This window comes from Bubalus kerabau, chromosome 4 (genome assembly GCF_029407905.1).
Source record: "Bubalus kerabau isolate K-KA32 ecotype Philippines breed swamp buffalo chromosome 4, PCC_UOA_SB_1v2, whole genome shotgun sequence".
Lineage (NCBI taxonomy): Eukaryota > Metazoa > Chordata > Mammalia > Artiodactyla > Bovidae > Bubalus > Bubalus kerabau.
In genome coordinates this window covers 181,107-203,376 of record NC_073627.1, presented here as the reverse complement: position 1 = coordinate 203,376, position 22,270 = coordinate 181,107, and the positions used below count along the sequence as shown (strand labels likewise).

The 22,270-nt window shown below is 49.1% G+C and overlaps 1 long non-coding RNA gene and 1 pseudogene across 1 annotated transcript; both read right to left on the bottom strand.

Annotated features, from left to right (window-relative positions):
• Positions 1-392: 392 nt before the first annotated feature.
• On the bottom strand, positions 393-8,367 carry LOC129648517 (40S ribosomal protein SA-like; annotated as a pseudogene).
• Positions 8,368-10,616: 2,249 nt separating this feature from the next.
• Positions 10,617-14,124, bottom strand: LOC129651077 (uncharacterized). Its single transcript, XR_008713985.1, has 3 exons — positions 13,848-14,124; positions 13,513-13,717; positions 10,617-10,915 (listed from the first exon to the last, which is right to left on the bottom strand). It is a non-coding gene; the product is annotated as an uncharacterized LOC129651077 (long non-coding RNA).
• Positions 14,125-22,270: the final 8,146 nt, after the last annotated feature.

Below are 22,270 nucleotides of genomic sequence, written 5' to 3'. Positions count from 1 at the left end.
GAGAAAAGTATTTTAAAAATTGGATCAAGCTTAGCTAATAAAATTAGCAACTGCAAATGTTGTTTGAGGGAAGAACATAATGAATTATGAATTAGGAAATTTTCATCTTATGTGAAAAGAAAAAAAGCAAAAGTCACAGAACATCCTCACGAGTAGACATATTTATTTATTTAGAAGCTGCTTATTTTCTGTCATCCAATTTCCATTTTAAGAGTTTGTGGGGTTTCCATAATGCCTCATGGTAAAGAAACCTGCTGATGCAGGAGATATGAGTTCAATCCCTGGTCCAGTAAGATCCCATGTGCCTCAGAGGAACTAAGGCCATGAAACACAACCATTGAGCCTGTGCTCCACAGACTGGGGGCCACAGCTCCTGAGCCCATGCTCTGCCACCACTGAAGCCTGGGGGCCCTGGGGCCCACGCTCCATAGCAAGAGAAGCCGCTGCAACGAGAAGGCCAGGCACCACAACCAGAGTGCTCCCCACTCACCGCAACCGGAGCACACCTGCGCAGCAGCAAGGACCCAGCACAGCCCCCACCCAAGAAAAGAGCCTGTGAAAGAACAGCTGAAGCCCACGCAGTGCTGTGCCTACCCGTCCAGTGAGTGGCCTGAGCAGTGGGCGCTGCAGGCCAGCCTTCAGGGGGAACTGCGGAGTAGGCAGCGAGCTCGCCTGCCCGCCTGTGGAGTAGGCCAGCACCTCAGATCCAGTAGCGTTGCACTCAGCTGCTGAAGTGACCCATTCACGGTGAAGTCCTCCTTGGTCAGAGCTTGCTCAGCTGCCACCTGCTCTTCCCTTTTAATCTCTTCAGAAGCTGCAAACGTAGAGATCAGGCACGACCTCCCAAGAGTGTTCACAGGAAACGGTGCGCTGGGCAGAACTTCCCGGGTGAGCATCCGCCAAGTCAGACCCACCGACTGAGCTCCCTGGTTGCCGGGAATGGGTGGTCTCCAGAGTGCAGAGGAGAGTCCGTGTCACACAGACCGATGGTAAGAAGTTCACATACATGCCTCTGGGAGAGGCCGGCGGTCAGCCCTGGGCTCATAACCACCAGGAGTCTTGGCTCCTGGAAGCTGCCTGGGTCTGGTTAGTGGAGGCTCCAGGAGCAAAGCGGCCGACCAGAGGAGCGGCGGCAGCAAACTGCAGCTCAGCTCGCTGGTGAGGGTTCCTGGAGGATGCAGCAGGGACAGCAGCTGGGTTTTCAGTGGCAACGATGGCATGAGCTGCCTACAGAAGCTTCTCCCAGGTTCTCTTCGGATTCCTAATGTAAATGCCGCCAATTTTCCTTCTGTGGATGTACTGCTCCATTTGGAAGTAAAGGTCGGTGCTACCTAAGTGGGCCCCTGCTGCAAGGAACGTGATGGTGTCGTCCTTCATTTGCGGGACATCAAGGACCAAGAATACTGTAAAAGATTCACTTTAAGTTATGATAAGAATCCAGACAGTGCCATATGGACCACTGTCTGGGTAGCATGGGAAAAGCCTGAGAAGATATGTTAGAGAAGCCAGATAATCTTTCTGATAAAACAAACTTGACTTTCATTCAGTTTGTAGAAATAACGCTGTGAGTTTTATTCTTTAGTGGTTTAGAATTTTGTTGTAATGTCTTGGCATTTCTGAGAAACTTATAATACATGTACAAGGTTCAAGAACCTAGAAATATAAAATACTTCATATTACATTGTTCTTCCTACCCCCTCCCTTCTTGTCAAGTCCCTGTTGCTTCCACAGTCAGCCACGTGTTTTGTTTCTCAGGAATAGCTTCCAGAGGTTTATTTATTTTTTCTAAGTATTTATTTGGCTGTGTCCACGGGACCTTTGCCATGGGAACTCTTAGCTGTGGCATGTGGGGTCTAGTTTCATGACAAGGGATTGAACTCAGGCCCCTACAGTGAGAGAGCAGAGTCTTAGCCCCTGGATCAAGAGAGACGTCCCAGAGTGTCATTTTATGGACACAAGCAACTACGAATATCTATTTCTTCTTCACTCCACATGTGGTGCTAGTGTTAAAGAACCCACCTCCCTGTGCAGGAGACATAAGGGACTCAGATGGCATCCCTGGGTCTGGAAGATCTTCTGGAGCAGGAAATGACAACCCACTCTGGTATCCCTGCCTGGAGCATCGCCATGGGCAGAGGAGCCCGGTGGGCTACAGTCCATAGTGTCACAAAGTGTTGGACGTGACGGAGTGTGAGCACACAGCCACATTTAAAACCATAAATGGTCGCACACTGTGCACAATGTTTTATGGTATCTTCCTTATATTCAGCTGACACTATCTTGGGGAATATTCTCTCTTGGGACACTATTTTCCACAAATCAGTCCACTGAATAGATGATGTACTATAATACGCTTTACTGGTCCACGTTGGAATAAACACTAATATAAAATGACATCTTGACATTACAGAAAACAATGTAATGCATAACCGTAGCCTAATTTATTCCATTGCAGGAAAATGTATCAATTTCTAATGCATTAGGAATTTCTACAAATCTAATGGACTTGTAGCCTGAAGTATTTCCAACTGAAATACAGCATCTGATAGGATGTTGCTGGTAAACTAGCACGTTGCTGGATTCCCCACCCTCCTCCCCCCGAGGAGCTGTGCAATGATCATTTCTCTTTCCTTAAGACTCAACCTCTCCTCTCCCAGATATTTCCCTGATGTGTTTTTAAAAACATTCACCAACCTCTTCTGCCCTTTTGACTTCTCTATAATCCGCTCCTCTTCTTATCACTGCCCTTCATTCTCACGCCCTCATTGCCTGGCCTGGCCTCTACCTGCCATCTCAACATTGCCCATCATTGCTCCACCCACTCCCCTGGAGATGGTATCAATATGGCCCGATAGATGGTTGAGTATAGAAAAATGGTTCATGGATGATATTGAATCACTGGATGAGAAGGAGACATCCACAGGGGAGTCTAAGGTAGCTGGGGAAGAAGGAAAATTTAGCTTTTATCTGTGATCTTCATTCAGGGGAAGATGCTACAGGCCCCACCAGGGAAGAAGAAGTCAGAGTCAGAGGTAAATACTTGGGAGGTGGTGTCCAGAAATTCCAGCAGGAACTCTGGAGAGAAGAGTGAGGGAGAGCGCCTGCTGTGAAGCTGCTGTGAGTGTTGGGCAGGGACACACACGGGGCAGCAGAGAAAGAAGCAGGAAGGTAATAACAGGCTTCCCAAGGGAGGGGAGGGTGTCACGGTAATAGTGATGTGCACATAGTTACACATGTCACGGAGAGACAAGGGAGGATGGAAAAGAGCCAGTGAGAGGGGAGGGCGGATGCAACTAATACATCCTGTATGCTGTTTCATGAGAGGCCAAGAGCAGAGGCGGAGAGAGAGGCTGAGCCAGAGCGCAGGACACAATGAAGGGGACATAAAAGTTGGTAAATAAAAACATAGGTGTTCAAATCAAGATTTTGTTAAAACGCTCTTTTGAGGAATACAATTGGGATTTTAAGGAACTCCTTTTAAGGAATGTAGAAATAAAGTTGCAGGTGAGATATTAATTCTTAGATGATGATTCACAAGAATGACTCCCCTGCCTAAAGAGTGATACCATCAGAAGCAGTTCTGTGCAGAGGTGAGTGGGGAGATGGCACAGCACAGTGGTGGAGACACGTGGTCAATGGAAACGTTGGACCTTCACGGGAGGAGGGGGTTCCTGTAGACCCCATACGCCAGTGTGCTGAGAACATCGAGCAGGAGTTACTTGAGCCATTGAGAGTGACTGTACTTGAAGGGATTTTTGTTTAAATATAATTTTATTTATTTTTGGCTGCCCCAGGTCTTCTTTGCTCCATACAGGCTCTCTCTACTTATAGAGAGCAGGGCCTGTGCTCTAGTTGGGTGGTTGGGCTTCCCACTTTGGCGGCTTCTCTTGCTGTGGAGTGCTGGGCTCTAGGAGGCCTGGGCTCAGTATTGGCGGTGTACAGACTTAATTTCTCTGTGGCATGTGGGGTCATCTGGGGACCAGAGATCGAACCAGTGTCCCCTGCCCTGCAAGGTAGATTCTTAACCACTGGACCACCAGGGAAGACCCCGTACTTGAAGTTTTCATTGGAGCTACCTAAAACATGATAAAAGTGAGCTCAGCAAAAGGGGGAAGGAGTAGCGAGTGCACAGCCTGCCCTCCACCAAAGAGAGCCTGCTGTGTTTGCACAGACCCCTTTCTGTTTCTGAACCACACTTGCCATTTACTCACTTCCTCTTTCTCCACCTAAAAACCACACATCTCTTAAATTCTCCAAGCAATCTCCCTGGTGGCTTTCTTCCATGGAAGTAGAATTTCTGGGTAAAAGATTCTGTGCAATCTTTCCATGTGAATATCAGAAGAAGGTGAACATTTTGTTTGAGGTTATGGTTCTGGAAATTCAGAGTTAAATATGTTTCAGCTCACATTGGCCAAACGTGCTGTACCTGGCCTCAGCCTCCTGTATTTTAGCTGGCTCACTGGTGTCATTAAGGTCCTGGGATCCCTGTGGTCCCTCAACTACTGCATCCACCTCCTACAGCATGGACAAAAAAAAAAAAAAAAGGCTCTCTGGTACCATTAAGATCCCTGTTGATTGCAGATCCCGTGATCTTGCTGGTGCCTTGATTTAGGAAGCTTCCTAAGTCCTTACCTAGGATTTGTTGGCATAAAGTTCAACCAGGAAAAACAGAAAACAAAACCTGTTTTAGTGTGTCTCTTGATATTTGGTTTTGTTTTTACATTTGCAAGAGCAAAACACAGAAAATGAAGCAAAAGATACTTTCAAACATATACGGTTACCTGATTTAGAATTACTGATTCAAAGAGTGTCTGTAAAAATAAAATGTGACTTCCACTTCCAGCTTTAAGAGGAACAGTATCTGAACATCCTCACCTGGCACTGGTAATTAGAAAGCTGAACAAAATACTCGGAACAACTGTTTTCAGGTCCTGGACAGCAGGCCATGCAGAACTAAGTTCCTAGAGTGCAGATGGATACACAAATCCATCTGAAGACTCCTGGCTGTCTGCCTTCAGGCAATTTCCATGCTGCAGGTACAGGGAGGGGAAGCCAGATACAGCCCAGCAAAGCCCTGATCTGAGAACACAGGTGAGCCAGGGAGGCACAGCAGGTGATATGTGTGGGGGCAGGGCATTGATAAGAGAGAGCTACTCAGACAGAAAGAATTATTCCAAGTGCGTAATGAGTCCACTGAGTCTCTTTCATTGATCACACACAGGTGAAATTCCACAAGGCTGGGCAGGAACAACTTTTGAGGAAAGAATTATTACTGGAGACCTATGCATTGAGTGGGACTGGATGCCATGATCTTCGTTTTCTGAATGTTGAGCTTTAAGCCAACTTTTTCACTCTCCTCTTTCACTTTCATCAAGAGGCTCTTTAGTTCCTCTTCACTTTCTGCCAGAAGGGTGGTGTCATCTGAATATCTGAGGTTGTTGATATTTCTCCCAGCAATCTTGATTCCAGTTTGTGCTTCCTCCAGCCCAGCGTTTCTCATGGTGTACTCTGCATGTAAGTTAAATAAGCAGGGTGACAATATACAGCCTTGATGTACTCCTTTTCCTATTTGGAACCAGTCTGTGATTCCATGTCCAGTTCTAACTGTTGCTTCCTGACCTGCATATAGGTTTCTCAAGAGGCAGGTCAGGTGGTCTGGTATTCCCATCTCTTTCAGAATTTTCCACAGTTTGTTGTGATCCACACAGTCAAAGGCTTTGGCATAGTCAATAAAGCAGAAATAGATGCTTTTCTGGAACTCTCTTGCTTTTTTGATGATCCAGGGGATGTTGGCAATTTGATCTCTGGTTCCTCTGCCTTTTCTAAAATCACCTTGAGCATCTGGAAGTTCAGAGTTCATGTATTGCTGAAGCCTGGCTTAGCGAATTTTGAGGATTACTTTACTAGTGTGTGAGATGAGTGCAATTGTGCGGTAGTTTGAACATTCTTTGGCATTGCCTTTCTTTGGGATTGGAATGAAAACTGACCTTTTCCAGTCCTGTGATCACTGCTGAGTTTTCCAAATTTGCTGGCATATTGAGTGCAGCACTTTCACAGCATCATCTTTTAGGATTTGAAATAGCTCAACAAATAGATGGGGAAACAGTGGAAACAGTGGTTGACTTTATTTTGGGGGGCTCCCAAATTACCACAGATAGTGATTACAACCATGAAAGGAAAATATACTTATCCTTGAAGGAAAGTTATGATCAACCTAGACAGCATATTAAAAAGCAGAGATGGTACTTTGCCAACAAAAGTCCTTCTAATCAAAACTATGGTTTTTCTAGTAGTCATGTATGGATGTGAGAGTTGGACTATAAAGAAAGCTTAGCACAGAAGAATTGATGCTTTTGAACTGTGGTGTTGGAGAAGATGCTTGAGAGTCCCTTGGACACCAAGGCGATCCAACCAGTAAATCCTAAAGGAGGTCAATCTTGGGTGTTCATTGGAAGGACTGATGCTGAAGCTGAAACTCCAATGCTTTGGCCACCTGATTTGAAGAGCTAACTATTAGAAAAGACCCTAATGCTGGGAAAGATTGAAGGCAGGAGGAGACAGGGATGACAGAGGATGAGATGGTTGGATAGAATCACCAATTCAATGAACATGAGTTTGGGTGAACTCAAGGAGTTGGTGATGGACAGGGAGGCCTGGCACGCTGCGGTTCATGGGGTTGCAAAGAGTTGGACATGACTGAGTGACTGAAATGAACTGAACTGAATGGATTGAAAAGTGTCCAACATTCATGTGGGGCTGAGAATCCTCACCAGCCAGAGTGAAGAGACCTCCTTGAATATGTGGGGCATTCAACTGAGACAGAAAATGCATGTATTAGAGCTGAAACTAAAAAAAGAGAGAGAGAGCGAAATGAAACTACTCACAAGCCTTAAAATAAAGGGTGCATAGAATTGTACTAACAAACCTCAGCAATAATCCTCAAAATGTCTGTTATGACGGTAATCATTTCCTACCAGGAAAAAGCAAAATTAACACTTTCAGGAAACATACAAAGAAAACAAACCAAAAGACATTTCTATCGCCCAGGAAACTTCAAGACATTTAGGCCTGGCACGCTGGTCCTGTGTCAGACAGCAGGTCCAATGTATATTTCATATTATCTCATACCCACCCACAAAGTAAATATAAACCCCTTTATATACACTGCAAATATACTAGAATATTCAGGAAATTGACTACTTTCTGGTAAAACATGAATTCTCAAGACTAATATTTAAAGCAGCTGTAACAAAAGAAAAATAAGCAAGGAAGTCTATAAAATAAATTTTTTTCAAGAATTACTTCTGAAAATCATGTGAAGGCTATGCAAGCAAAGAACAACTGACTGCAAAAATACCACATAATTTTAAAGAATCAAGAATAGAACAGAAGAAATCTGTATTTTGTGAATATAATTTAACCCTGATATGAGTCGGACAGGACTGAGCGACTTCACTTTCACTTTTCACTTTCATGCATTGGAGAAGGAAATGGCAACCGTCTCCAGTGTTCCTGCCTGGAGAATCCCAGGGACGGAGAAGCCTGGTGGGCTGCCATCTATGGGGTTGCACAGGGTTGGACACGACTGAAGCGACTTAGCAGCAGCAGCAGCATGAGACCTTGACATAAGTGACAGAAAACAAAACCACACACCAATTTTACCTACTATTCTTGGTCTCCTAATCCATTAAATGCTAGTTAATGCTATATGAATCATTGCAGAGAAATGCTCCATCTCTAAAATAACTTAGGTTTACTCACAGTTTTTGTTCCTTTTAAGTAAGTCAAGCTGTACAGTCTAAGAAGTGCTTGCTCCAGAAGATGTGGAATATATATACAATGGAAAATTAGTCATAAAATCAAATGAAATAATGACATTTGCAGCAACATGGATGAACATGGTGATTTCACTTTAAGTGAAGTAAGTCAGACAGAAAGAGACAAGCATCGTATGACATCACACATGTGGAATACTGAAGAATGATACAGATGAGCTTATCTACAAAGCAGAGGTCGAGTCACAGACATAGAAAACACGCTTATGGTACCAAAGAGGACACGGGGGTGTGGGGAGAGGCGAGTCAGGAGTTTGGGGTCAGTACGCACGCACTGCTGTATGTACACCGGGTGGCACAAGGAGCTGCTGTGTAGTGAGGGAGCTGTACTCAGTATCTTGTGACGACCTGTAACGGGAAAGAATCCGGAAGAATATATAGTCGCTCAGTCGTGTCCAACTCTTTGGGACTCCAGGGCCTGTAGCCCGCCAAGCTCCTCTCAAAGGAGGGGTCACAAGGAGCTGGACACAACAGAGGGACTAACCACACGAGTCCTACTCTGCTCGTTCTCAGCCAACTTGGAGAAAGACATGACGCCCTAGCAGCGCTGCAGTAAGTTTTGCTCTAAGATGCCTGCCCTGTAGGGAACGATTTGAGCTTATTCTGAATTTCAGTTGTGCTTGCAAGTAATTTTGTCAGGAGAAACAGTTGGTGAAAGAAAGCACAGCTGGCCCAGAGGAAGCTAACCAGGCAGGAAACACAAAACACACGCTTAACACACAATCAAACATTAAACTGATTGAGGACACTTCTTGAAATGTTGAACTTTTTGAAATGAGTAAACCATTTCAAGAAGTGTCCTAATTCATTCTTCGTTTGTCCACACTTAATTGAGTGTGTTCAGATAAGACACTCTGTGTCTACAGAGTGTGCTGCCATTCTTGGCTAATTTAAAATATAGTGTATTAATAGGAAATTGGAGGTATAATAAGGCAAACAGATCAGGAGACAACTGTCCTCGAAAAGAGAGTTGATGACTTAGAGTTCCCAAGAGGAGGGACAGGCCACGCCTTGGGCCACCCGGGAAAGGACCGGCCTTGTATGGAGAGGGAAGGAGGGGAATTCAGCACAGGGGCCTTTACTGTGACTCCTCAGGAGGGAACAGTGAGCTGGGTGCGCAGGCTCAGGACTGGCTAGTGCACGCGATGTTAGCAGCCATCCTCGGTGTCTGCCTCTGGGTGACAAGGGAAGGGGACAGTGGCCCGGAGCACAGCTTAAATGTCACCTCCTCAGAGACACGTCCCCGTGTGCATCTGCGGTGACAGCTCCCCCATGTCTCCTGCCCTTACCACCTCGGTCCTTCACGGCACCAGGGCCGGCCCTGTCTGCACCCGCTGGGGCTCGTCACCCATCAGTCCTCTGCCCCGGGACCCCTTTCCTCCCTGCCCCCCCTGCCCCAGCCCCCTTTCCCGCTGTGCCCTGTCCCGCCCTTCACTCCATGGAGCTGACTCTTCTACAAGCTGTTCTGTTTATTCCTTGTCTCCCTCCACAGCGTCAGCTCTGTGGGAGCAGCAGGATCGTTTCTTTTTAATGTGTGGTGGTTTTCTGTCTTACTCTCCTCTTGAACGTCAAGAACTGTGAAGTGTCGTGGCTGGGTCCCTGCCCCCAGCACAGGCCTGGCACAGAGCACATGCGCTCTCAGCATTTGGGGAAGAACCAGCAGTGGTAAGCCTTGTTGCTGCCCCCAGGGGACTGTTAAAAACAAGACAACGGCCCCAAAGGAGTTGCTTAGTTAGGAACCATGCTAGCAAAAGACTTAAATGCAGTTTTGGCTCTTCCAGAAATGAAATCTTGGAACAGTCAGCCAGGAATCTTCTGATTATCACTAGCTGAGTCATCTGTCTGTGAAAGCTTTCCAGCCTTTAATGGAAAGTAACCTCGCAGTAACCACTGGGATTCTTTGCCCAGTACAACTTCCTTGTTCCCGATCCCTTATGCCTATAAAAATCTTTTGTTTTGTGCAAATCCTCAGAGTTTCTAACTGCTATGTTGGATGTTGCCTGATGCATAAATCTTTAAATAAAGGCACTAAGATTTTAAAATTTTCCTGAGTTGAATTTTATTTTATTTTAATAGGGCGTATAGCTTAATTTGGAGAAGGCAATGGCACCCCACTCCAGTACTCTTGCCTGGAAAATCCCATGGATGGAGGAGCCTGGTAGGCTGTGGTCCATGGGGTCGCTAGGAGTCGGACACGACTGAGCAACTTCATTTTCATTTTTCAGATGGCAACCCTATCCAGTGTTCTTGCCTGGAGAATCCCAGGGGCAGGGGAGCCTGGTGAGCTGCTGTCTATGGGGTCTCACAGAGTCGGACACGACTGAAGGGACTTAGCAGCAGCATAGCTTATTTTAAGATTATATTTGGCTTTTAAGAGATTGTTATAGACTCAATTGAGCTTACTGTGAGCGATGTCAGATTCAGGATCTCCGAAGAAGATTTACCTTCAGGACCAGGGATCAGGATTGATCACTCAAGAGCGTTTGTGTAGCAGAGTTTTATGACAGTGGAAAAGGTCAGAGAAAGCTTCTGACATGGTCAGCAGAAGGGGTTGAGAGTGCCCCCCTTGCTAGTGTTAGCGAGGGAGGTATATACTTTTTAAATTAGTTACTACAATAAATCAGAAGAATATCTCAAGTGTGTGAAAGTTTTACCAGACCCACTCCCACAACTAACATTTTAGGATAACAGGACTAGAATTTAGCAAGAAGATCCTACCAGACCCATTCCCATAACATACATTCTAATATATCAGGATTAATCAGAAGGTTTTCAGGAAGGTGAAACTGTCCTAAAGCAGGATGCATTGTTATTATATAATCCCTAGTACAGACTTTAAGTGGCTCAGATGGTAAAGCATCTCCCTACAATGTGGGAGACCCGGGCTGGATCCCTGGCTTGGGAAGATCCCCTGGAGAAGGAAATGGCAACCCACTCCAGTACTCTTGCCTGGAAAATCCCATGGAAAGAGGAGCCTGGTAGGCTACAGTCCATGGGGTTGCAAAGAGTCGGACATGACTGAGCAGCTTCACTTTCTTTCACAGAGTTTAAACTGAGTTGTGTAATCATCAGTTCTGGGCCTAAAGAAAGAAAGAAAAACAAATGTTTTAAGTGATAAGACTAAGGATTGCAGAGAAAAAAAGATGTTTGTCCTTTCCTCCTCCTTGAGAACTCCAGACCCCTCTCTCCTCGGCTTCCCCTGGACTTCTTATCAACCTGCCTAGGAATTGACTCACTTTGAGCACCTCTTCAGCCTGTGAGCTCCATGAGAACATCAGGCCAGAAAGAGAAAAGACCTTGAGTAAATGTTATGATGACTGAATAACTGTACAGATAAAATGACTAAACAGAGTCCATGTGAGGGTCACATTCACTGAAGATCAGCTTTTTCTTCCTCCTCTGTCCGTCTTTCCAGAACAGAAGTTCAAGGGACCTTATATCATCCTCACCTCATAAGGAACTCCAGTGGTCTGGGTGATTTTTATCTTTTCTTTATTTGTACACTGGAAGACATTTCATGACTATACCCCTCAAAACTGAGAAAATCACTACTTGAGGGGCAGGGACCCTCCATGTTGTCTGAGTCAAAACAGAACACTACATGAACACAGGATATTGAGGAGGTGGCTGGGCCCCTGGGCAGCTGGAAGGAGGGAGACAAAGGCCCAGGGGTGCTGTTTCCACCTCCCTCCTCCCAACATGACACATTTGCCCTCCTTGTACTTAACCAATCTGATTCTGATTATCTGGAGATTGACATGTCTGCTGGCAGATGGTGTGGTCTTAGGTCACGGCATTAAAGGCCACCAGACCTCAGTTCTGAGCTGTTTGCAAGACCTAGGACAAGTCTTCAGTGTCTTAGGTCTGCTGTTTTTATCCCTAAGCATTGATAGCAGTACTACCTATGTGAGGGTCCAGAGGTAGAGGCATAGGCACTTGGGATTGGTCACTGGGAAAGGCTGCAACCCTATGAAGGCTGCCCCTAGAATCCCAGCCTGGAACACAAGTGGTATGTGGAGTATCTGGATGAAGCAGTGAAGATGTCAGCGAGAGGTACTCAGTTGTGCCAGGACAGCATTGAATTAGAGCACTGGGCTTTTCTCTACTCAATTCGAGGGTCAGGCCCTATTGCCACTGGCCACATACCCTGAGTGCTAACCATCTCCTGGGAACTCCAAGTCACAGCCTGATGGCTGGGCCTCCACAGGGCTGAAGGATGTGTCAGGAGCGGTTTGCCCACAAATGCTGGGCACCCCAGGGCTCTAACAGGGGCTGGTGAGGCTGGCATGGCAGGCCCCACAGCACAGGATATTGGGGTGCCTGATCAGGGCTGCCATCATCTAGGGCCATGCCACCATGAAGGCACCTGGTAATTTCTGAGCTCAGAAGCTAAAGCAAGGTTGAGCCTGATTAATACTTGGTTGCAAGACCACCTGGAAAGACCAGGTGCTGTGGACTTTCCCGCTTGTCTCTCCTTTCATCTCTCTCACCCTTGGCCACCGCCCCCTCCCCTGGCAGAGATGGGCTCTCCTTTGGCCACGGGGAGGTGCACCTATTGTTGAGTCTTGGCCTGGGTGGGTGTTGTGGGGGTTCTGAGAATGGGCAGAACAGTTGGGCTAGCGTCCTCTGTGCTTGCTGGCCGCTGTGGGTTGGTGGGCAGGTTGAGTGCCCACAGGAAGGCAGTACTTTATGCCATGGAACTGTGTGCATAAAATGGTTCTAATGGTGACATTGGACCTCTGTGCATTTTCCACATATTAAAAACTGTAGCATGCCTGTGTGTGTGTGTGTGTGCGTGCATGTGTTAAAGACTTAGGAAAATTCTGAAGCCAAACAAAAAATTGGATCCATGATAAAATATGAATAAGCTTCAAAAACATGACACTGTGTAAGAAACTGGACCTAAATGGCCACAGTTGTACAAACCCATGTGCTTGAAATACACAGAATAGGCAATTCCATGAGGATGAAAGAGTGAAGAATGTGGAATTTAAAGTGACTGATTAAGGAACACTAGGTGTTTTTGTAGGGAGATAAAATATAAACTATTCTGGATCAGATCGTGATGATGGCTACACAATATAGAGATGGGCAATCACTAAAATATAGGGCTCAAAGGAGAATTTTTTGGCATATGAAATATATCTCAACTTAAAATGATTAATTTGATTTTTTTCCCCAAAACTAACAAAACCCACATATTTCCTCAGTGCTGTATTTGGTTCGAACTCTAAGCTCTGTAGACAGAAAAGAAGACGCCTGTGTCTGTGTGTGCATGCACAGTCGTGTTTGACTCGTTGGGACCCCACGGCCTGTATATGGCCAGGCTCCTCTGTTCATGGAATTTTCCAGGCAAGAATACTGGAGTGGGTGGCCATTTCCTTCTCCAGGATATTTTCCCGATCCTTCACTGTTTCTTCAGAATTTGTCTCCAGAGCAAGGAGTCAGACACCACCACTCGCCTAGGCTGAGACTCAGGGCACACTTAGGAGTGGGGACGCGCTCTGGTGGGAAAGAGGGGAAGCGTGTCCTGCTCAGAGTGTGTAATATGGGGTAGCCGGAGGCAGGCTGGCAGGAAGAGGGCCGTCCCAGGTGACTGCTTAGATGACAGATTTGGTTTCCCCCATATTGTACTAAATTGAAAGGAAGGAAAATAAGTAAGGTGGCAGTCACTGACCACGCACTGAATCCTGGAGCCCATTGCTTCAGGGGCTGGGTCTGGTTTTCCAGGTCGGTTGCTGCAGGGCAGGGCGTCGTGGCTGGAAGGAGAGTTTCCCCGACTTCCCAGTGTGTTAAGAAAGTTCTTCATTTCAACATCCTTCTCTGGTCGTCTTCAATTGGATACTCTGTGGATAAACTTGAAACAGTGTTTCTTAGATTAACTGCAAACAAAGAATAATTACATTATTGTTGAGTAACAATGATAACGGTGATTTTTATTTTAATTAATTTCAAGATTTCTCACTGAATACCCACATTACAGTACATATATTAAGAAAAATCCACAGCAACCTGTCAGGCCATCTGGTCGACCTCGCCACAGCAGCCACCAATCTGTCGGCTTTGTGATTTTCACACAGATGTATCCGTGTCTCACACCCGCGAAACACAGCGCCTCCACACGGACACCATCCTTTCTACTTCTGAGCCCGAGGAGAATAGAAGGGACGCCTGGCGCCCCTCGAATAGATGCAACCCGACCCGCAGGAAACCCGTCTGCAGAGTCCTGAGCACGTCACCGGGAACCGTGGCCGCCTGGGAGCAGCCTCAGCGCCATGAAGGCAGCGTGACGGCCTTTCCCCCAAGGTGGCAGGGGAGCGCTTCCGGGCGCCCTTTGGGGAGGAGGACGGGCGGCCCGTGGTCCCTTCCGGTGCCTCCTGTTCTGGACACCAGGGCCGGCCCTCTCCGGGGAGAGGACACACGTTGTGAATCGGGACTATCGGGGTCCATGGGGGAGGCTGGGAAGACTGGCCATGTCTGCGTGCGTCCCTGCGGCCCGCACCTCCGGGTGAGTGAAACATCGAGAAGGTGTAACCCCGCGGACGCTGGCGCCGTGCCCTTTCCTGCTCGCGGTCAGCTGCCCCGGATGTGCCGGCGGGCAGAAGGGGCCCGACGGCGCGCTGGTACACCGTGCCGGGCAGCGACACCGACCGACACCGCCCGCCGCCGCCCGCCCAGGCCGCGGACCTGCAGCCCGAATCTCCGGCGACAGCAGGCTCTTCTCCGGTCTCATGGCACCGGGAACGTTGCCGCTGTCCCCGCTGGCCTCTGGAGCTCTGCCCCTAGCTCGGCGGCCGAACCGTAGCTTTCGCGGGAGTCGCCAACGTTCCCCAGGAAGGGACCGGCTCACGGCGGCCGCGGAGTGGCTCCCGACGGGCGGCGCACACGTTCCCGGGCCGACCCCGACCGCCGCGCCGCCCTGACGCTCCGCTTGTCCCGGGCGTCCGCCTGGGAGCCGGCTCCCGGCCCGGCAGGGCGTGGAGACCCAGACACCAGACGGGAGGGCGGGAGCTGGGAAGACCTCCCCGGGCAGCTGCGGGAGAAGGCGCGCTCCTCAGCGGCTCCCGAGGCTCGGACCCAGGCGGCCCAGAGGGCAGGCCCTGCTCCCGGGCCAACTTAGGAATTTAGTGAGACTTAGACTGTGGGGAGTGTAAAACTGAAACCATGAAAGGATTCGGTAAAAACATGTATGAATGATTTTTATTCTGTGGAATAAAAAGAGTGGAATCTTGATACAACATTAAAAAAAAAAAAATCCAGAAGCCATTAAAGAAATGAATGATAAACAGCTATATATCCACCTTTTCATATTCCACACGGAAGGTCCAATGATAATTCAGCGTGGGAGGAATATTTGTGCAAATACTTGTGTAATAAGATTATTGATATTAGTATCACTCAGTATAAAAACAGAACATTCAGGAAACAGCCATTAAGAGGGATCTGGTAAGGAAAGTTTTATTGGTACTGACTTGGAAAGATCTATATGATGAATTGTTGGATAAAAATAACCAAATTATAGGACTTCCATTGGTGCTAAAGAAAAAATATATACATTTGTACATTTATCTTTTAAATGAACTAAGATGGAATGGCAAATGAATTAGAACAACTAAAGCAGTTTTATAAAAAGAATCTTTCCCATAGCTTGGCACCTGGTGCCAGAAAGAAGTGTCTTCAGAAACCAAGACGAGCCACACCGCCTGCTTTTCTGCCCCCTCCTCCTGTGGCCTCCAGGCAAGCAGCTGGCATCCTAGCCCCTTAAAGTCACTGCTCCACTCAGTCAGACGCAGATCCAAGGAGGGGTTGGTATGACCTTGGCTCTGCAGACTTGGGCTCCTCAGCCTCTTGCCTCATCCTGGGAGCCCCCAGCCAGTCAGTCATCACCCCAGTCTTCCCCACCAGAGGCTACTGGCCCCATTCTGCAGGGGAGAGCCCATGTCTTTATGAGCTCTGAGCTGTTTTCCCAAAGGAAGGATTTTCCCTTTGCACAGCAGGTATGAAGCAAGGGGATAACTGATTTTTGCACCTGGACCCATCGCACACTTTGTCCTCACATCTGGCCCCAATTATCCCCATGAGGGTAAAAGAAGGTCCTTCCATTTACATAGGAGGTGTGAGTCAATGGGACGCCTGAGCTTTCACATCTGGACCTTTCATGCACATTTGGTATGCACTCAGCTTCTGAAGACACAAGACAGAGACAGGGCTAGGCCTCTTAGCGAGGTGTGGCCATTGCTTCCATGAAATATCCAGGGTCCTAAGCACCTCCAGGGTGGCAAGAATAAAGAAGCATGCAATCATTCAAGCCACACACACACACACACACACAGACACACACACACACACAGGCGAGGCTATAGAATTCACCTGATCCTAAGGGAAAATCCAACTCTGGAATCAACCATGTCAATAAGTCATGTAGAAGTAAGATCATCTAATGACTTCATTCTTTAACAAATTTTCGATTATCAATAAATATTTAATGTCCTTGTGTTTATTCTGAGATTACTGAGAGTAAGGTAGTCAGTTTAACATTACTTAAAAAATATTTATTTCATGGGGCAAAATTTACAAAACTTTTACATTCTTCAAACAAAATTCGAGCATAGAGTATTTAAAATACTACTAACTGGGTGGAGTTGTGAGCGAGGACACTACTTCTGTTACGTCCGAGCGGGCAACGGCCAATGGTATAAGATGGACGATGCCAAGGTGACCGCCTGTGACGAGACCGCTGCCCTGAGCCAGAGCGCCTACGTCCTGTTCTACGCCCGGGAGGGTGCGTGGGAAGGGGGCGCTGGGCGAGGGGCAGCGGCCCCCGTCGGGGCTGACCCCACAGACCCCGGGCAGCCTGCAGGAGACGCCGGCGGCAGAGCTCCTGGGTCGGAGGAGTCCCCGGGGGACACAGAGGCCGAAGGGATGAGCTTAGAGCAGTGGAGACGCCTGCAAGAACTCAACCGACCGAAGCCGGCCTTGGAGCTCCGGAAGGTCCAGTCTGCCCTGCCTGCCGGCGCAGTCGTGATTCACCAGTCCAAACACGGAGGAGGGAGAAACCGCACGCCGCCCCAACAGGAGCACGAGCGGCTCGACCGTCCCAGCACGGACACCCCGCCTCCGGGGCCGAAGAACGTCGGCAACGGCCCTTGTGCCAGCGGGAGGGCCAGAGCGACCAAGGGGAAGAACAAGAAGCCGCGGCCATCTCTGGGGCTGTGGCGGTAGGTCGGCTCTGACGCACATGCGTGCAGACGCCCAGGCACACGCTGTGTGCGGCACGCCCTGTGTGACGCACCAGGAGTTCCGACGAGGAGCGAGTTCCTCTCGGCCGTGTGCATGATGCAGCCTCCTGGGAAAAGGCAGGGCCTGGAGTGTGCCCGGGGTCTCGCTGTTCACTTGGAACGGGCTCGTGCCTGAGCGGCTGAGCTCTCGAGGGCTGGCTCTGCTGGGAAGTCGCTGGAGAGGATGGGGGGATGGGGTGCACGAGCGGGTCTGGGCACGGGCCGAGGGCCTCCCACTTCCGCGAGGGTGGGAGAGTCCTCTCTGGATGGGACTTCGGGTGTGGGTTTGCCTTTCTTTCCCCGTCTCCGTTCCCTGGCCGCACCGCTGGCCTCGGGTGAGTGGCGCGGCCTGGAGACGCCTCGCAGAACGCCCCCAGCCAGCCGAGCAAGGAGACGATCTCCGGAGCCCTTCGGGGGGCAGGGAAGAGCGGGTGCAGGTCCACGCACCGACTCCTTCCGGCCGGTCAGGCTCTCGAAAATGCCCCAAACGTCCGGAGGCGTCCGTGGAGGAGATGGGCAAGCAGTCTTTATGGGTGGCTGTCCTTTGGGAGGCCTCGTGCTACTTGGCAGAGGGTCCGGCAGGAATGAGGCGGGGATGCGTGCGTCCCCGGCACCACGCTCGTCCGCAAAGATCCCTGGGGCTCCATGTCCGGTGCGAGGAGTATGCCGGAGAAGCTCCAAGTGCCAACAAAGGAGAAGCGATCCACAAGGCCGTGAGCACCGCCACCAGGCCACCCAACCAGTCCCAAAGAAACTTCTCCACCAGCATCGCACTGGTGCCTAAGTGGAGGTATGTCGCGCCACGTTCGTTTCTGAAAGCAAAGGTCCTCCCCGCACTGAGGAAAGACCCAAGCCTACCCTACATCGTGATAGCAAGACAACTGGACTTCCGACTCTGCCCGTCCTGTCTGGCAGAATCAGCTCGCTGGGCCCCGGACAAACGCCTCTGGACGCCAGGAGATGCGGCCGGCCTCCAAAGTGCCTGGGGCGGTGGGGAAGCTGTCCTCCCCTGGCCGCTTTCTCGACTGCCTCATGAGCCCGTGACGCGCTGGAGGGGCACCTGAGGCCCCTTATCGACCACCTCTTGCGTTTTCTTTCTTTTGCTTGGCTGCTGGCTTCAAACCCCAAACCCTCCATCAAACGGCAAACCGGGAATTTGCGATGTAGCATCTCAGACCTCGAGGGGCAACTCTGGCTCCTGACTGCGCTAGTCGGCGTGGCAAGGAACAGAGAACGTTCCGATGGCTTGTTTCCCCCTCACGGGTACCTACACCGCAATTGCCCTCCACACGTAGAGAGGACAAAGAATGATGCGCGGTATCTTCCCCCAAGAACATGTACAGGCGTGCCCTGCACGAGGAAGTGGAGCCACCTACAGCCCGCCCTCATCAGCACCACCCATCTTCCTCTGCCCCATCGTCTCAAATGGACTTACTGCTTACCCCATCCACACCCTCTGAAGAAGAAGGAGGAGGAGGAGGAGGAGGAGGAGGAGGAGGAGAAATGGAGAAGAATATCGATTGAAGCGGTGTGGCCTAGGGAATGGGAAGGTGGCTTTATGCTGGGGGAATTCCGTGCAAAAGAGAGGAAAATACTGTGTGATCTCGCTTCTGCATGCCATGGGAAGGAGGCAAGAGGACAAGGATTTGAGCACTTGGCTCATAGTGCACAAAGCAGTAGCTTACTGGAAAGGGATTGGGGAACGGGAAGTGGGACGGATGGAATAGGCTAAGGAGAAATCAGGGTCAAGGCCCTTCTTTCCTAGTAAGCATCAACGGAATCAACACTGCATCTATGGTAAACCGGTGGACGGTTAAACCCCCATAGTCCTGGAAGGCAAGCATAATGTCCTGAACGGGAGAGGAAACAAACACACATATCACACTCCGAGAAGGAAAGCAACAGTCATCCTCCTTCAGGAGGGAATTTCATTTACTTCATTATAGTTCAGTCTGTAACTCGTATTCCTCTCTTTTCAGCTGCATGTACTGCAACTTGCCAGGATTGTATATCCATTGGGTCGTCTCCAAATTTAATGTGTCTAATATCCTTTTTGTTGGTGGTACCATCCAGGCATCTCATCGTGAATTGTCTCCTTTTCCTGCCTTCAATTTTTCTCAACCTCAGGGTCTTTTCAAATGAATCATTTCTTTTCATCAGATGTCCAAGTTATTGGAGTTTCACCTTCAGTATCCGTCCTTCCAGTGAACATCTAAGACTGATTTCCTTTAGGAAGGACTGGTTTTATCTCTTTGCAGCCAAGGTACTCTCAACAGTCTTCTACAACACCACAGTTCACAAACATCAGTTCTTCGGTGCTCAGCTTTCTTTATAGTCCATTTCTCTCTTTCAATCATGCCTATTGGGCAAACCACAGCCTTAACTAAAAGTACCTTTGTTGGCAAAGTATTGTCTTTGCTTTTTCATATGCTGAGTTGATTAGTCATAACTTTTTTTTTCCCCAAGGAGCAAGCATCTTTTAATTTCATGGCTACAGTCACCATCTGCAATGATTTTGAAGCCCCAAAGTAATATAAGCTGATTCCTCCTCCATAGCAGCAGAGAGACTTTGAGGCAGAAAAGCCCAGATAAGCCATTTCTAGCTCACAGACTCTGAGGAGTTTAATAGGCAAGGTTTAGTAGTGCAGTCTTGGAGTAATGCTGCCAGAGAGGAACAGAAAGCACAGTCTACCAGGAACCAGGAACTGAACTCACCACCCACCACCATCTCTTACCAGCCTCCCTCCAGAGACAATGCTCACATTCCGAGCCTCACCTGGCCAGCTCACTTCTGCCTTCATGTTTCTGTGTAAGGGCTGCCTGCTCTCAGACGTGCTTCTCCTAGAATTGTGCAGGCCCAGCTCCTTCCTTTCATCCTGGTCACCACAGCAAGGCCTTTTAGACCCTCCTGACCAGTGACTCCAAGCCCTCCCTCACAACGCCCTTTTTTATTTTCAGTAGGGCACTTGTTCTTTTCCTTCCCCTGTCTGGCTTCCATACTTTTCTCTTTCTTCACTATAGACCGAAAGCTCCTTGAAAGGCAGGGGCCGCTGGTCATTTTCAGCACTGTTCTCGGTACCACTGAGTCACCTGGCATAGAGTGAGTACTCACAGCCTGGGTGCTGAGTAAATAAATGGGAAGATCCTGGGGCTCCCCTTCCTCTTCTGTCCAGGTCAGTCTCTTGAGATGATCACTCTTACTAGGAAGCGCATGCTGTTTCTGAGGCGGGAGCATGGCCAGAATGACCTCCGCTATGCTTTTTCTCTCTCCAGTTGCTCCAGCAAAGCTCAGCCAGCAACCCCGACCCGGTGCCTCCTGGTGGCCCGCGCTAGCATTGCAGGACTAACCGGAACCTTCATTCAGGTCTTCAAGGCGGAGGCTCTCCAGAGTTCCAGAGGTGAAAGTGTACTTCAGGCAGGCTTCCAGGGCTATGGAAAGACCCAGGAATCTCCTTCTCATTTTTCATTTCCTCTCCTCTCTGTGGGGTTTACTTCGTTCATGTTGCCTCCTCGGCTCAGAAAGGGCAATAATTTCCTCCTACTTTCAAATTAGAACCTCTAGAATCCGGTTAGGGCTGGTCTTCTTTCTGGAACCCTGACTCTGGGTCCACAACTGTGTCCTCTCCTGCTCACCACAAGCCCTTGTTCCTTCAGCTCCTCTCTCCTCTGAGGGACCTCTGTGAGTGGAAAGCATTTTTCCAAGCTCTCAGAACACAGGGGGTCAATGGTGGAGAACCAAGGTCGACAGATTTCCCAAGCATACTGAGTGAACCCTTGGGGGAGCGGAGGGTCCAATAGCAAGCACACAATGTTTAGGAAAGGAAAGCAAGTCCTTCTGTCCTGTAGCACCTCTATACTGGGGAACGGGGTGTGTGCTCAGCCTGGTTTTAACAGCCCAGAAAAGTGGACTGTGGGGCTGAGACCGTGTTCACTGGAGAACACTGAGGAGGGGGCCCACACCCAGGCAGAACTCAGGGAACGTGGAGAATCCCCCTCACGCTTTGGACTTCTGAACGCATTGCCCGTTGCCAGGAGCAGGGTGTGGAGGCCCCTGCTCCATGGCAGAGCTGTCTCCAGCCCTTCCTGCTCTCCCAGCCCTGACACTGTGTGTTCTCTTCCTTTACCATCTCACATCGTCCCCCAGTATGGACCCTATTTCTGTCTGTGCCTGCTTGTGTGAGCATGAAAATGCAGAGAGAATAATGGCCCAAATGGGGCCAGGTTGGTAGAGTTCACCAGGAACTTAGGGTCTCTCACTTCCAAACCAAGCATGATGGATAGGACTGCGAACTGGCTTGGGGAGCTGGGGTCCTCACTTTCCTACTGGCCTGTGCTCACATACTGTGTTCCAGACAAGCCTGCCTCTTTCTAGGCTTTAGTTTTCAAATTATACCAAGAGAGCTTGGATAAAAAGCTGCATAAGCGCATGCGCAGGCAAACGTGTTCTCTGACTCCAGCAGCAATAGGTGTGTGGTTGGCATGGTGGTCTCAGGAGGCCTGTGCTCCTGATGTGGGCAGAGGCGGGCGGGCTTGTAGCAGGAGTGGCCAGGACACCTGCCCTGTCCCAGCACCAGCCAGAGCGCATGTGCAGGCCCAGGGACAGTGGGCGCACCTGTGCCCGCCTCCCTGCACAGTCACCGACACTGGACCAAGGGCTCTGCTCAGAAGGGGAGTTCTTTCTGATACCCCACCTGCAGCCTTTAATAGGCCCGCATTTTCTGGAGCCCTAAGGACAGATAATTCACATGGAAGTGGTTCCCAGCAAGTAAATGGAATGTGGAAGGATATTTGCCATGTATACGCTCAGGCTGTGAAAACACACGCCGTGATGTGCCGTACATTTCCCCTTTACAACGGAGTGAAATAAGCCCACGGAACATGCCTATATTTGAAAGCACATGTTGATGATGGAAATCCACAGATTAATGTTGCTGAGTCCCAGAATCTCTGACTGGAGGAAAATCAACAAGAAGAATCGCTTGCTATTTGAAAGCGATTTTTCTTTTATTTGTATTGAGCTGTTAAATGAAGAGAGCCTGCCAGGTGGCGCTAATGGTAACAACTGAGAGTGTTAGCAGCCTGGGTAGGGAGGCCAGAGGCCCCAAAGCAGCAGGAAGAAGTGAGCTGCAAGTGGCAGGCTTCTTTCCCTTCTCTGTT